A 13,113-nucleotide genomic window follows, 5' to 3' on the forward strand; every position below is an offset into this window, starting at 1 on the left:
ATTATGTTCATTTGCTGAAAACCATCAAAACCACAAAAAGTTCTTGTATTTGAAGATAAAATCTTTTTGCTTTGAAGAAGAAAGATCCAGCTGACTGAAATAAGTTCATTAGATGAAAACCAACAAAAATTGACAAGAACCACGAAAAGTTCTTGTATTTTAAGATAAAATCTTACTCTATTGAAGAAAAAACTTCCAGTTCGCTGAATTATGTTCATTTGCTGAAAACCATCAAAACCACGAAAAGTTCTTGTATTTGAAGATAAAATCTTTTTGCTTTGAAGAAGAAAGATCCAGCTGACTGAAATAAGTTCATTAGATGAAAACCAACAAAAATTGACAAGAACCACGAAAAGTTCTTGTATTTTAAGATAAAATCTTACTCTATTAAGGAAAAAACTTCCAGCTCGCTGAAATCTGTTCATTTGCTGAAAACCAACAAAACCTCCAAAAGTTCTTGTATTTGAAGATAAAATCTTTTTGCTTTGACGAAGAAAGATCTAGCTGACTGAAATAAGTTCATTAGATGAAAACCAACAAAAATTGACAAGAACCACGAAAAGTTCTTGTATTTTAAGATAAAATCTTACTCTATTAAGGAAAAAACTTCCAGCTCGCTGAAATATGTTCATTTGCTGAAAACCATCAAAACCACGAAAAGTTCTTGTATTTGAAGATAAAATCTTTTTGCTTTGAAGAAGAAAGATCCAGTTGACTGAAATAAGTTCATTCGATGAAAACCAACAAAAAATGACAAGAACCACGAAAAGTTCTTGTATTTTAGGATAAAATCTTACTCTATTAAGGAAAAAACTTCCAGCTCGCTGAAATCTGTTCATTTGCTGAAAACCAAAAAAACCACCAAAAGTTCTTGTATTTGAAGATAAAATCTTTTTGCTTTGACGAAGAAAGATCTAGCTGACTGAAATAAGTTCATTAGATGAAAACCAACAAAAATTGACAAGAACCACGAAAAGTTCTTGTATTTTAAGATAAAATCTTACGCTATTAAAGAAAAAACTTCTTGCTCGCTGAAATCTGTTCGTTTGCTGAAAACCAACAAAACCACGAAAAGTTCTTGTATTTGGAGATAAAATCTTTTTGCTTTGAAGAAGAAAGATCTAGCTGACTGAAATAAGTTCATTAGATGAAAACCAACAAAAATTGACAAGAACCACGAAAAGTTCTTGTATTTTAAGATAAAATCTTACTCTATTAAGGAAAAAATATCCAGCTCGCTGAAATATGTTCATTTGCTGAAAACCATCAAAACCACGAAAAGTTCTTGTATTTGAAGATAAAATCTTTTTGCTTTGAAGAAGAAAGATCCAGCTGACTGAAATAAGTTCATTAGATGAAAACCAACAAAAATTGACAAGAACCACGAAAAGTTCTTGTATTTTAAGATAAAATCTTACTCTATTAAGGAAAAAACTTCCAGCTCGCTGAAATATGTTCATTTGCTGAAAACCATCAAAACCACGAAAAGTTCTTGTATTTGAAGATAAAATCTTTTTGCTTTGAAGAAGAAAGATCTAGCTGACTGAAATAAGTTCATTAGATGAAAACCAACAAAAATTGACAAGAACCACGAAAAGTTCTTGTATTTTAAGATAAAATCTTACTCTCATCAGGAAAAAACTTCCAGCTCGCTGAATTATGTTCATTTGCTGAAAACCATCAAAACCACGAAAAGTTCTTGTATTTGAAAATAAAATCTTTTTGCTTTGAAGAAGAAAGATCTAGCTGACTGAAATAAGTTCTTGAGATGAAAACCAACAAAAATTGACAAGAACCACGAAAACTTCTTGTATTTTAAGATAATATCTTACGCTATTAAAGAAAAAACTTCTGGCTCGCTGAAATATGTTCATTTGCTGAAAACCAACAAAACCACGAAAAGTTCTTGTATTTGAAGATAAAATCTTTTTGCTTTGAAGAAGAAAGATCCAGCTGACTGAAATAAGTTCATTAGATGAAAACCAACAAAAATTGACAAGAACCACGAAAAGTTCTTGTATTTTAAGATAAAATCTTACTCTATTAAGGAAAAAACTTCCAGCTCGCTGAAATATGTTCATTTGCTGAAAACCAACAAAACCACGAAAAGTTCTTGTATTTGAAGATAAAATCTTTTTGCTTTGAAGAAGAAAGATCTAGCTGACTAAAATAAGTTCATTAGATGAAAACCAACAAAAATTGACAAGAACCACGAAAACTTCTTGTATTTTAAGATAATATCTTACGCTATTAAAGAAAAAACTTCTGGCTCGCTGAAATATGTTCATTTGCTGAAAACCAACAAAACCACGAAAAGTTCTTGTATTTGAAGATAAAATCTTTTTGCTTTGAAGAAGAAAGATCCAGCTGACTGAAATAAGTTCATTAGATGAAAACCAACAAAAATTGACAAGAACCACGAAAAGTTCTTGTATTTTAAGATAAAATCTTACTCTATTAAGGAAAAAACTTCCAGCTCGCTGAAATATGTTCATTTGCTGAAAACCAACAAAACCACGAAAAGTTCTTGTATTTGAAGATAAAATCTTTTTGCTTTGAAGAAGAAAGATCTAGCTGACTAAAATAAGTTCATTAGATGAAAACCAACAAAAATTGACAAGAACCACGAAAATTTCTTGTATTTTAAGATAAAATCTTACTCTATTAAGGAAAAAACTTCCAGCTCGCTGAAATATGTTCATTTGCTGAAAACCATCAAAACCACGAAAAGTTCTTGTATTTGAAGATAAAATCTTTTTGCTTTGAAGAAGAAAGATCTAGCTGACTGAAATAAGTTCATTAGATGAAAACCAACAAAAATTGACAAGAACCACGAAAAGTTCTTGTATTTTAAGATAAAATCTTACTCTATTAAGGAAAAAACTTCCAGCTCGCTGAAATCTGTTCATTTGCTGAAAACCAACAAAACCTCCAAAAGTTCTTGTATTTGAAGATAAAATCTTTTTGCTTTGACGAAGAAAGATCTAGCTGACTGAAATAAGTTCATTAGATGAAAACCAACAAAAATTGACAAGAACCACGAAAAGTTCTTGTATTTTAAGATAAAATCTTACTCTATTAAGGAAAAAATATCCAGCTCGCTGAAATATGTTCATTTGCTGAAAACCATCAAAACCACGAAAAGTTCTTGTATTTGAAGATAAAATCTTTTTGCTTTGAAGAAGAAAGATCGAGCTGACTGAAATAAGTTCATTAGATGAAAACCAACAAAAATTGACAAGAACCACGAAAAGTTCTTGTATTTTCAGATAAAATCTTACTCTATTAAGGAAAAAACTTCCAGCTCGCTGAAATATGTTCATTTGCTGAAAACCATCAAAACCACGAAAAGTTCTTGTATTTGAAGATAAAATCTTTTTTCTTTGAAGAAGAAAGATCTAGCTGACTGAAATAAGTTCATTAGATGAAAACCAACAAAAATTGACAAGAACCACGAAAAGTTCTTGTATTTTAAGATAAAATCTTACTCTCATCAGGAAAAAACTTCCAGCTCGCTGAATTATGTTCATTTGCTGAAAACCATCAAAACCACGAAAAGTTCTTGTATTTGAAAATAAAATCTTTTTGCTTTGAAGAAGAAAGATCTAGCTGACTGAAATAAGTTATTGAGATGAAAACCAACAAAAATTGACAAGAACCACGAAAACTTCTTGTATTTTAAGATAAAATCTTACTCTATTAAGGAAAAAACTTCCAGCTCGCTGAAATATGTTCATTTGCTGAAAACCAACAAAACCACGAAAAGTTCTTGTATTTGAAGATAAAATCTTTTTGCTTTGAAGAAGAAAGATCTAGCTGACTGAAATAAGTTCATTAGATGAAAACCAACAAAAATTGACAAGAACCACGAAAATTTCTTGTATTTTAAGATAAAATCTTACTCTATTAAGGAAAAAACTTCCAGCTCGCTGAAATATGTTCATTTGCTGAAAACCATCAAAACCACGAAAAGTTCTTGTATTTGAAGATAAAATCTTTTTGCTTTGAAGAAGAAAGATCTAGCTGACTGAAATAAGTTCATTAGATGAAAACCAACAAAAATTGACAAGAACCACGAAAAGTTCTTGTATTTTAAGATAAAATCTTACTCTATTAAGGAAAAAACTTCCAGCTCGCTGAAATCTGTTCATTTGCTGAAAACCAACAAAACCTCCAAAAGTTCTTGTATTTGAAGATAAAATCTTTTTGCTTTGACGAAGAAAGATCTAGCTGACTGAAATAAGTTCATTAGATGAAAACCAACAAAAATTGACAAGAACCACGAAAAGTTCTTGTATTTTAAGATAAAATCTTACTCTATTAAGGAAAAAACTTCCAGTTCGCTGAAATATGTTCATTTGCTGAAAACCAACAAAACCACGAAAAGTTCTTGTATTTGAAGATAAAATCTTTTTGCTTTGAAGAAGAAAGATCCAGCTGACTGAAATAAATTCATTAGATGAAAACCAACAAAAATTGACAAGAACCACGAAAAGTTCTTGTATTTTAAGATAAAATCTTACTCTATTAAGGAAAAAACTTCCAGCTCGCTGAAATATGTTCATTTGCTGAAAACCATCAAAACCACGAAAAGTTCTTGTATTTGAAGATAAAATCTTTTTGCTTTGAAGAAGAAAGATCTAGCTGACTGAAATAAGTTCATTCGATGAAAACCAACAAAAAATGACAAGAACCACGAAAAGTTCTTGTATTTTAAGATAAAATCTTACTCTATTAAGGAAAAAACTTCCAGCTCGCTGAAATCTGTTCATTTGCTGAAAACCAACAAAACCACCAAAAGTTCTTGTATTTGAAGATAAAATCTTTTTGCTTTGACGAAGAAAGATCGAGCTGACTGAAATAAGTTCATTAGATGAAAACCAACAAAAATTGACAAGAACCACGAAAAGTTCTTGTATTTTAAGATAAAATCTTACACTATTAAAGAAAAAACTTCTTGCTCGCTGAAATCTGTTCGTTTGCTGAAAACCAACAAAACCACGAAAAGTTCTTGTATTTGGAGATAAAATCTTTTTGCTTTGAAGAAGAAAGGTCTAGCTGACTGAAATAAGTTCATTAGATGAAAACCAACAAAAATTGACAAGAACCACGAAAAGTTCTTGTATTTTAAGATAATATCTTACGCTATTAAAGAAAAAACTTCTGGCTCGCTGAAATATGTTCATTTGCTGAAAACCAACAAAACCACGAAAAGTTCTTGTATTTGAAGATAAAATCTTTTTGCTTTGAAGAAGAAAGATCCAGCTGACTGAAATAAGTTCATTAGATGAAAACCAACAAAAATTGACAAGAACCACGAAAAGTTCTTGTATTTTAAGATAAAATCTTACTCTATTAAGGAAAAAACTTCCAGCTCGCTGAAATATGTTCATTTGCTGAAAACCATCAAAACCACGAAAAGTTCTTGTATTTGAAGATAAAATCTTTTTGCTTTGAAGAAGAAAGATCTAGCTGACTGAAATAAGTTCATTAGATGAAAACCAACAAAAATTGACAAGAACCACGAAAAGTTCTTGTATCTTAAGATAAAATCTTACTCTATTAAGGAAAAAACTTCCAGCTCGCTGAAATCTGTTCATTTGCTGAAAACCAACAAAACCTCCAAAAGTTCTTGTATTTGAAGATAAAATCTTTTTGCTTTGACGAAGAAAGATCTAGCTGACTGAAATAAGTTCATTAGATGAAAACCAACAAAAATTGACAAGAACCACGAAAAGTTCTTGTATTTTAAGATAAAATCTTACTCTATTAAGGAAAAAACTTCCAGCTCGCTGAAATATGTTCATTTGCTGAAAACCAACAAAACCACGAAAAGTTCTTGTATTTGAAGATAAAATCTTTTTGCTTTGAAGAAGAAAGATCCAGCTGACTGAAATAAGTTCATTCGATGAAAACCAACAAAAATTGACAAGAACCACGAAAAGTTCTTGTATTTTAAGATAAAATCTTACTCTATTAAGGAAAAAACTTCCAGCTCGCTGAAATATGTTCATTTGCTGAAAACCATCAAAACCACGAAAAGTTCTTGTATTTGAAGATAAAATCTTTTTGCTTTGAAGAAGAAAGATCTAGCTGACTGAAATAAGTTCATTCGATGAAAACCAACAAAAAATGACAAGAACCACGAAAAGTTCTTGTATTTTAAGATAAAATCTTACTCTATTAAGGAAAAAACTTCCAGCTCGCTGAAATCTGTTCATTTGCTGAAAACCAACAAAACCACCAAAAGTTCTTGTATTTGAAGATAAAATCTTTTTGCTTTGACGAAGAAAGATCGAGCTGACTGAAATAAGTTCATTAGATGAAAACCAACAAAAATTGACAAGAACCACGAAAAGTTCTTGTATTTTAAGATAAAATCTTACACTATTAAAGAAAAAACTTCTTGCTCGCTGAAATCTGTTCGTTTGCTGAAAACCAACAAAACCACGAAAAGTTCTTGTATTTGGAGATAAAATCTTTTTGCTTTGAAGAAGAAAGGTCGAGCTGACTGAAATAAGTTCATTAGATGAAAACCAACAAAAATTGACAAGAACCACGAAAAGTTCTTGTATTTTAAGATAAAATCTTACTCTATTAAGGAAAAAATATCCAGCTCGCTGAAATATGTTCATTTGCTGAAAACCATCAAAACCACGAAAAGTTCTTGTATTTGAAGATAAAATCTTTTTGCTTTGAAGAAGAAAGATCTAGCTGACTGAAATAAGTTCATTCGATGAAAACCAACAAAAATTGACAAGAACCACGAAAAGTTCTTGTATTTTAAGATAAAATCTTACTCTATTAAGGAAATAACTTCCAGCTCGCTGAAATCTGTTCATTTGCTGAAAACCATCAAAACCACGAAAAGTTCTTGTATTTGAAGATAAAATCTTTTTGCTTTGAAGAAGAAAGATCTAGCTGACTGAAATAAGTTCATTAGATGAAAACCAACAAAAATTGACAAGAACCACGAAAAGTTCTTGTATTTTAAGATAAAATCTTACTCTATTCAGGAAAAAACTTCCAGCTCGCTGAAATATGTTCATTTGCTGAAAACCAACAAAACCACCAAAAGTTCATGTATTTGAAGATAAAATCTTTTTGCTTTGAAGAAGAAAGATCCAGCTGACTGAAATAAGTTCATTAGATGAAAACCAACAAAAATTGACAAGAACCACGAAAAGTTCTTGTATTTTAAGATAAAATCTTACGCTATTAAAGAAAAAACTTCTTGCTCGCTGAAATCTGTTCGTTTGCTGAAAACCAACAAAACCACGAAAAGTTCTTGTATTTGAAGATAAAATCTTTTTGCTTTGAATAAGAAAGATCCAGCTGACTGAAATAAGTTCACTAGATGAAAACCAACAAAAATTGACAAGAACCACGAAAAGTTCTTGTATTTTAAGATAAAATCTTACTCTATTAAGGAAAAAATACCCAGCTCGCTGAAATATGTTCATTTGCTGAAAACCATCAAAACCACGAAAAGTTCTTGTATTTGAAGATAAAATCTTTTTGCTTTGAAGAAGAAAGATCTGGCTGACTGAAATAAGTTCATGAGATGAAAACCAACAAAAATTGACAAGAACCACGAAAAGTTCTTGTATTTTAAGATAAAATCTTACTCTATTAAGGAAAAAACTTCCAGCTGGCTGAAATATGTTCATTTGCTGAAAACCATCATACCACGAAAAGTTCTTGTATTTGAAGATAAAATCTTTTTGCTTTGAAGAAGAAAGATCCAGCTGACTGAAATAAGTTCATTAGATGAAAACCAACAAAAATTGACAAGAACCACGAAAAGTTCTTGTATTTTAAGATAAAATCTTACGCTATTAAAGAAAAAACTTCCAGCTCGCTGAAATATGTTCATTTGCTGAAAACCTTCAAAACCACGAAAAGTTCTTGTATTTGAAGATAAAATCTTTTTGCTTTGAAGAAGAAAGATCTAGCTGACTGAAATAAGTTCATTAGATGAAAACCAACAAAAATTGACAAGAACCACGAAAAGTTCTTGTATTTTAAGATAAAATCTTAGGCTATTAAAGAAAAAACTACCAGCTCGCTGAAATCTGTTCATTTGCTGAAAACCATCAAAACCACGAAAAGTTCTTGTATTTGAAGATAAAATCTTTTTGCTTTGAAGAAGAAAGATCTAGCTGACTGAAATAAGTTCATTAGATGAAAACCAACAAAAATTGACAAGGACAACGAAAAGTTCTTGTATTTTAAGATAAAATCTTACTCTATTCAGGAAAAAACTTCCAGCTCGCTGAAATATGTTCATTTGCTGAAAACCATCAAAACCACGAAAAGTTCTTGTATTTGAAGATAAAATCTTTTTGCTTTGACGAAGAAAGATCTAGCTGACTGAAATAAGTTCATTAGATGAAAACCAACAAAAATTGACAAGAACCACGAAAAGTTCTTGTATTTTAAGATAAAATCTTAGGCTATTAAAGAAAAAACTTCCAGCGCGCTGAAATCTGTTCATTTGCTGAAAACCATCAAAACCACGAAAAGTTCTTGTATTTGAAGATAAAATCTTTTTTCTTTGAAGAAGAAAGATCTAGCTGACGGAAATAAGTTCATTAGATGAAAACCAACAAAAATTGACAAGAACCACGAAAAGTTCTTGTATTTTAAGATAAAATCTTACTCTATTAAGGAAAAAACTTCCAGCTCGCTGAAATATGTTCATTTGCTGAAAACCATCAAAACCACGAAAAGTTCTTGTATTTGAAGATAAAATCTTTTTGCTTTGAAGAAGAACGATCTAGCTGACTGAAATAAGTTCATTCGATGAAAACCAACAAAAATTGACAAGAACCACGAAAAGTTCTTGTATTTTAAGATAAAATCTTACTCTATTAATGAAAAAACTCCCAGCTCGCTGAAATATGTTCATTTGCTGAAAACCAACAAAACCACGAAAAGTTCTTGTATTTGAAGATAAAATCTTTTTGCTTTGAAGAAGAAAGATCTCGCTGACTGAAATAAGTTCATTAGATGAAAATCAACAAAAATTGACAAGAACCACGAAAAGTTCTTGTATTTTAAGATAAAATCTTAGGCTATTAAAGAAAAAACTTCCAGCTCGCTGAAATCTGTTCATTTGCTGAAAACCATCAAAACCACGAAAAGTTCTTGTATTTGAAGATAAAATCTTTTTGCTTTGAAGAAGAAAGATCTAGCTGACTGAAATAAGTTCATTAGATGAAAACCAACAAAAATTGACAAGAACCACGAAAAGTTCTTGTATTTTAAGATAAAATCTTACTCTATTAAGGAAAAAACTTCCAGCTCGCTGAAATATGTTCATTTGCTGAAAACCATCAAAACCACGAAAAGTTCTTGTATTTGAAGATAAAATCTTTTTGCTTTGAAGAAGAAAGATCTAGCTGACTGAAATAAGTTCATTAGATGAAAACCAACAAAAATTGACAAGAACCACGAAAAGTTCTTGTATTTTAAGATAAAATCTTACTCTATTAAGGAAAAAACTTCCAGCTCGCTGAAATATGTTCATTTGCTGAAAACCATCAAAACCACGAAAAGTTCTTGTATTTGAAGATAAAATCTTTTTGCTTTGAAGAAGAAAGATCTAGCTGACTGAAATAAGTTCATTGGATGAAAACCAACAAAAATTGACAAGAACCACGAAAAGTTCTTGTATTTTAAGATAAAATCTTACTCTATTAAGGAAAAAACTTCCAGCTCGCTGAAATATGTTCATTTGCTGAAAACCATCAAAACCACGAAAAGTTCTTGTATTTGAAGATAAAATCTTTTTGCTTTGAAGAAGAAAGATCTAGCTGACTGAAATAAGTTCATTAGATGAAAACCAACAAAAATTGACAAGAACCACGAAAAGTTCTTGTATTTTAAGATAAAATCTTGCGCTGTTAAAGAAAAAACTCCCAGCTCGCTGAAATATATTCATTTGCTGAAAACCAACAAAACCACGAAAAGTTCTTGTATTTGAAGATAAAATCTTTTTGCTTTGAAGAAGAAAGATCTAGCTGACTGAAATAAGTTCATTCGATGAAAACCAACAAAAATTGACAAGAACCACGAAAAGTTCTTGTATTTTAAGATAAAATCTTAATCTATTAAGGAAAAAACTTCCAGCTCGCTGCAATATGTTCATTTGCTGAAAACCATCAAAACCACGAAAAGTTCTTGTATTTGAAGATAAAATCTTTTTGCTTTGAAGAAGAAAGATCTAGCTGACTGAAATAAGTTCATTGGATGAAAACCAACAAAAATTGACAAGAACCACGAAAAGTTCTTGTATTTTAAGATAAAATCTTACTCTATTAAGGAAAAAACTTCCAGCTCGCTGAAATCTGTTCATTTGCTGAAAACCATCAAAACCACGAAAAGTTCTTGTATTTGAAGATAAAATCTTTTTGCTTTGAAGAAGAAAGATCTAGCTGACTGAAATAAGTTCATTAGATGAAAACCAACAAAATTTGACAAGAACCACGAAAACTTCTTGTATTTTAAGATAATATCTTACGCTATTAAAGAAAAAACTTCTGGCTCGCTGAAATATGTTCATTTGCTGAAAACCAACAAAACCACGAAAAGTTCTTGTATTTGAAGATAAAATCTTTTTGCTTTGAAGAAGAAAGATCCAGCTGACTGAAATAAGTTCATTGGATGAAAACCAACAAAAATTGACAAGAACCACGAAAAGTTCTTGTATTTTAAGATAAAATCTTACTCTATTAAGGAAAAAACTTCCAGCTCGCTGAAATCTGTTCATTTGCTGAAAACCATCAAAACCACGAAAAGTTCTTGTATTTGAAGATAAAATCTTTTTGCTTTGAAGAAGAAAGATCTAGCTGACTGAAATAAGTTCATTAGATGAAAACCAACAAAAATTGACAAGAACCACGAAAAGTTCTTGTATTTTAAGATAAAATCTTACTCTGTTAAGGAAAAAACTTCCAGCTCACTAAAATATGTTCATTTGCTGAAAACCATCAAAACCATGAAAAGTTCTTGTATTTGAAGAAAAAATCTTTTTGCTTTGAAGAAGAAAGATCAAGCTGACTGAAATAAGTTTATTGGATGAAAACCAACAAAATTTGACAAGAACCACGAAAAGTTCTTGTAGTTAAGATAATATCTTACGCTATTAAAGAAAAAACTTCTGGCTCGCTGAAATATGTTCATTTGCTGAAAACCATCAAAACAACGAAAAGTTCTTGTATTTGAAGATAAAATCTTTTTGCTTTGAAGAAGAAAGATCTAGCTGACTGAAATAAGTTTATTGGATGAAAACCAACAAAATCTGACAAGAACCACGAAAAGTTCTTGTATTTTAAGATAAAATCTTACTCTATAAAGGAAAAAATTTCGGGCTCGCTGAAATATGTTCATTTGCTGAAAACCATCAAAACAACGAAAAGTTCTTGTATTTGAAGATAAAATCTTTTTGCTTTGAAGAAGAAAGATCTAGCTGACTGAAATAAGTTCATTAGATGAAAACCAACAAAAATTGACAAGAACCACGAAAAGTTCTTGTATTTTAAGATAAAATCTTAGGCTATTAAAGAAAAAACTACCAGCTCGCTGAAATCTGTTCATTTGCTGAAAACCATCAAAACCACGAAAAGTTCTTGTATTTGAAGATAAAATCTTTTTGCTTTGAAGAAGAAAGATCCAGCTGACTGAAATAAGTTCATTAGATGAAAACCAACAAAAATTGACAAGAACCACGAAAAGTTCTTGTATTTTAAGATAAAATCTTACTCTATTCAGGAAAAAACTTCCAGCTCGCTGAAATATGTTCATTTGCTGAAAACCATCAAAACCACGAAAAGTTCTTGTATTTGAAGATAAAATCTTTTTGCTTTGAAGAAGAAAGATCTAGCTGACTGAAATAAGTTCATTCGATGAAAACCAACAAAAATTGACAAGAACCACGAAAAGTTCTTGTATTTTAAGATAAAATCTTACTCTGTTAAGGAAAAAACTTCCAGCTCACTGAAATATGTTTATTTGCTGAAAACCATCAAAACCACGAAAAGTTCTTGTATTTGAAGATAAAATCTTTTTGCTTTGAAGAAGAAAGATCTAGCTGACTGAAATAAGTTTATTGGATGAAAACCAACAAAATTTGACAAGAACCACGAAAAGTTCTTGTAGTTTAAGATAATATCTTACGCTATTAAAGAAAAAACTTCTGGCTCGCTGAAATATGTTCATTTGCTGAAAACCATCAAAACAACGAAAAGTTCTTGTATTTGAAGACAAAATCTTTTTGCTTTGAAGAAGAAAGATCTAGCTGACTGAAATAAGTTCATTAGATGAAAACCAACAAAAATTGACAAGAACCACGAAAAGTTCTTGTATTTTAAGATAAAATCTTACTCTGTTAAGGAAAAAACTTCCAGCTCACTGAAATATGTTTATTTGCTGAAAACCATCAAAACCACGAAAAGTTCTTGTATTTGAAGATAAAATATTTTTGCTTTGAAGAAGAAAGATCTAGCTGACTGAAATAAGTTTATTGGATGAAAACCAACAAAATTTGACAAGAACCACGAAAAGTTCTTGTAGTTTAAGATAATATCTTACGCTATTAAAGAAAAAACTTCTGGCTCGCTGAAATATGTTCATTTGCTGAAAACCATCAAAACAACGAAAAGTTCTTGTATTTGAAGATAAAATCTTTTTGCTTTGAAGAAGAAAGATCTAGCTGACTGAAATAAGTTCATTAGATGAAAACCAACAAAAATTGACAAGAACCACGAAAAGTTCTTGTATTTTAAGATAAAATCTTACTCTGTTAAGGAAAAAACTTCCAGCTCACTGAAATATGTTTATTTGCTGAAAACCATCAAAACCACGAAAAGTTCTTGTATTTGAAGATAAAATCTTTTTGCTTTGAAGAAGAAAGATCTAGCTGACTGAAATAAGTTCATTAGATGAAAACCAACAAAAATTGACAAGAACCACGAAAAGTTCTTGTATTTTAAGATAAAATCTTACTCTGTTAAGGAAAAAACTTCCAGCTCACTGAAATATGTTTATTTGCTGAAAACCATCAAAACCACGAAAAGTTCTTGTATTTGAAGATAAAATCTTTTTGCTTTG

Source organism: Heptranchias perlo, unplaced genomic scaffold (assembly GCF_035084215.1).
Source record: "Heptranchias perlo isolate sHepPer1 unplaced genomic scaffold, sHepPer1.hap1 HAP1_SCAFFOLD_65, whole genome shotgun sequence".
In the NCBI taxonomy this organism is placed as follows: domain Eukaryota; kingdom Metazoa; phylum Chordata; class Chondrichthyes; order Hexanchiformes; family Hexanchidae; genus Heptranchias; species Heptranchias perlo.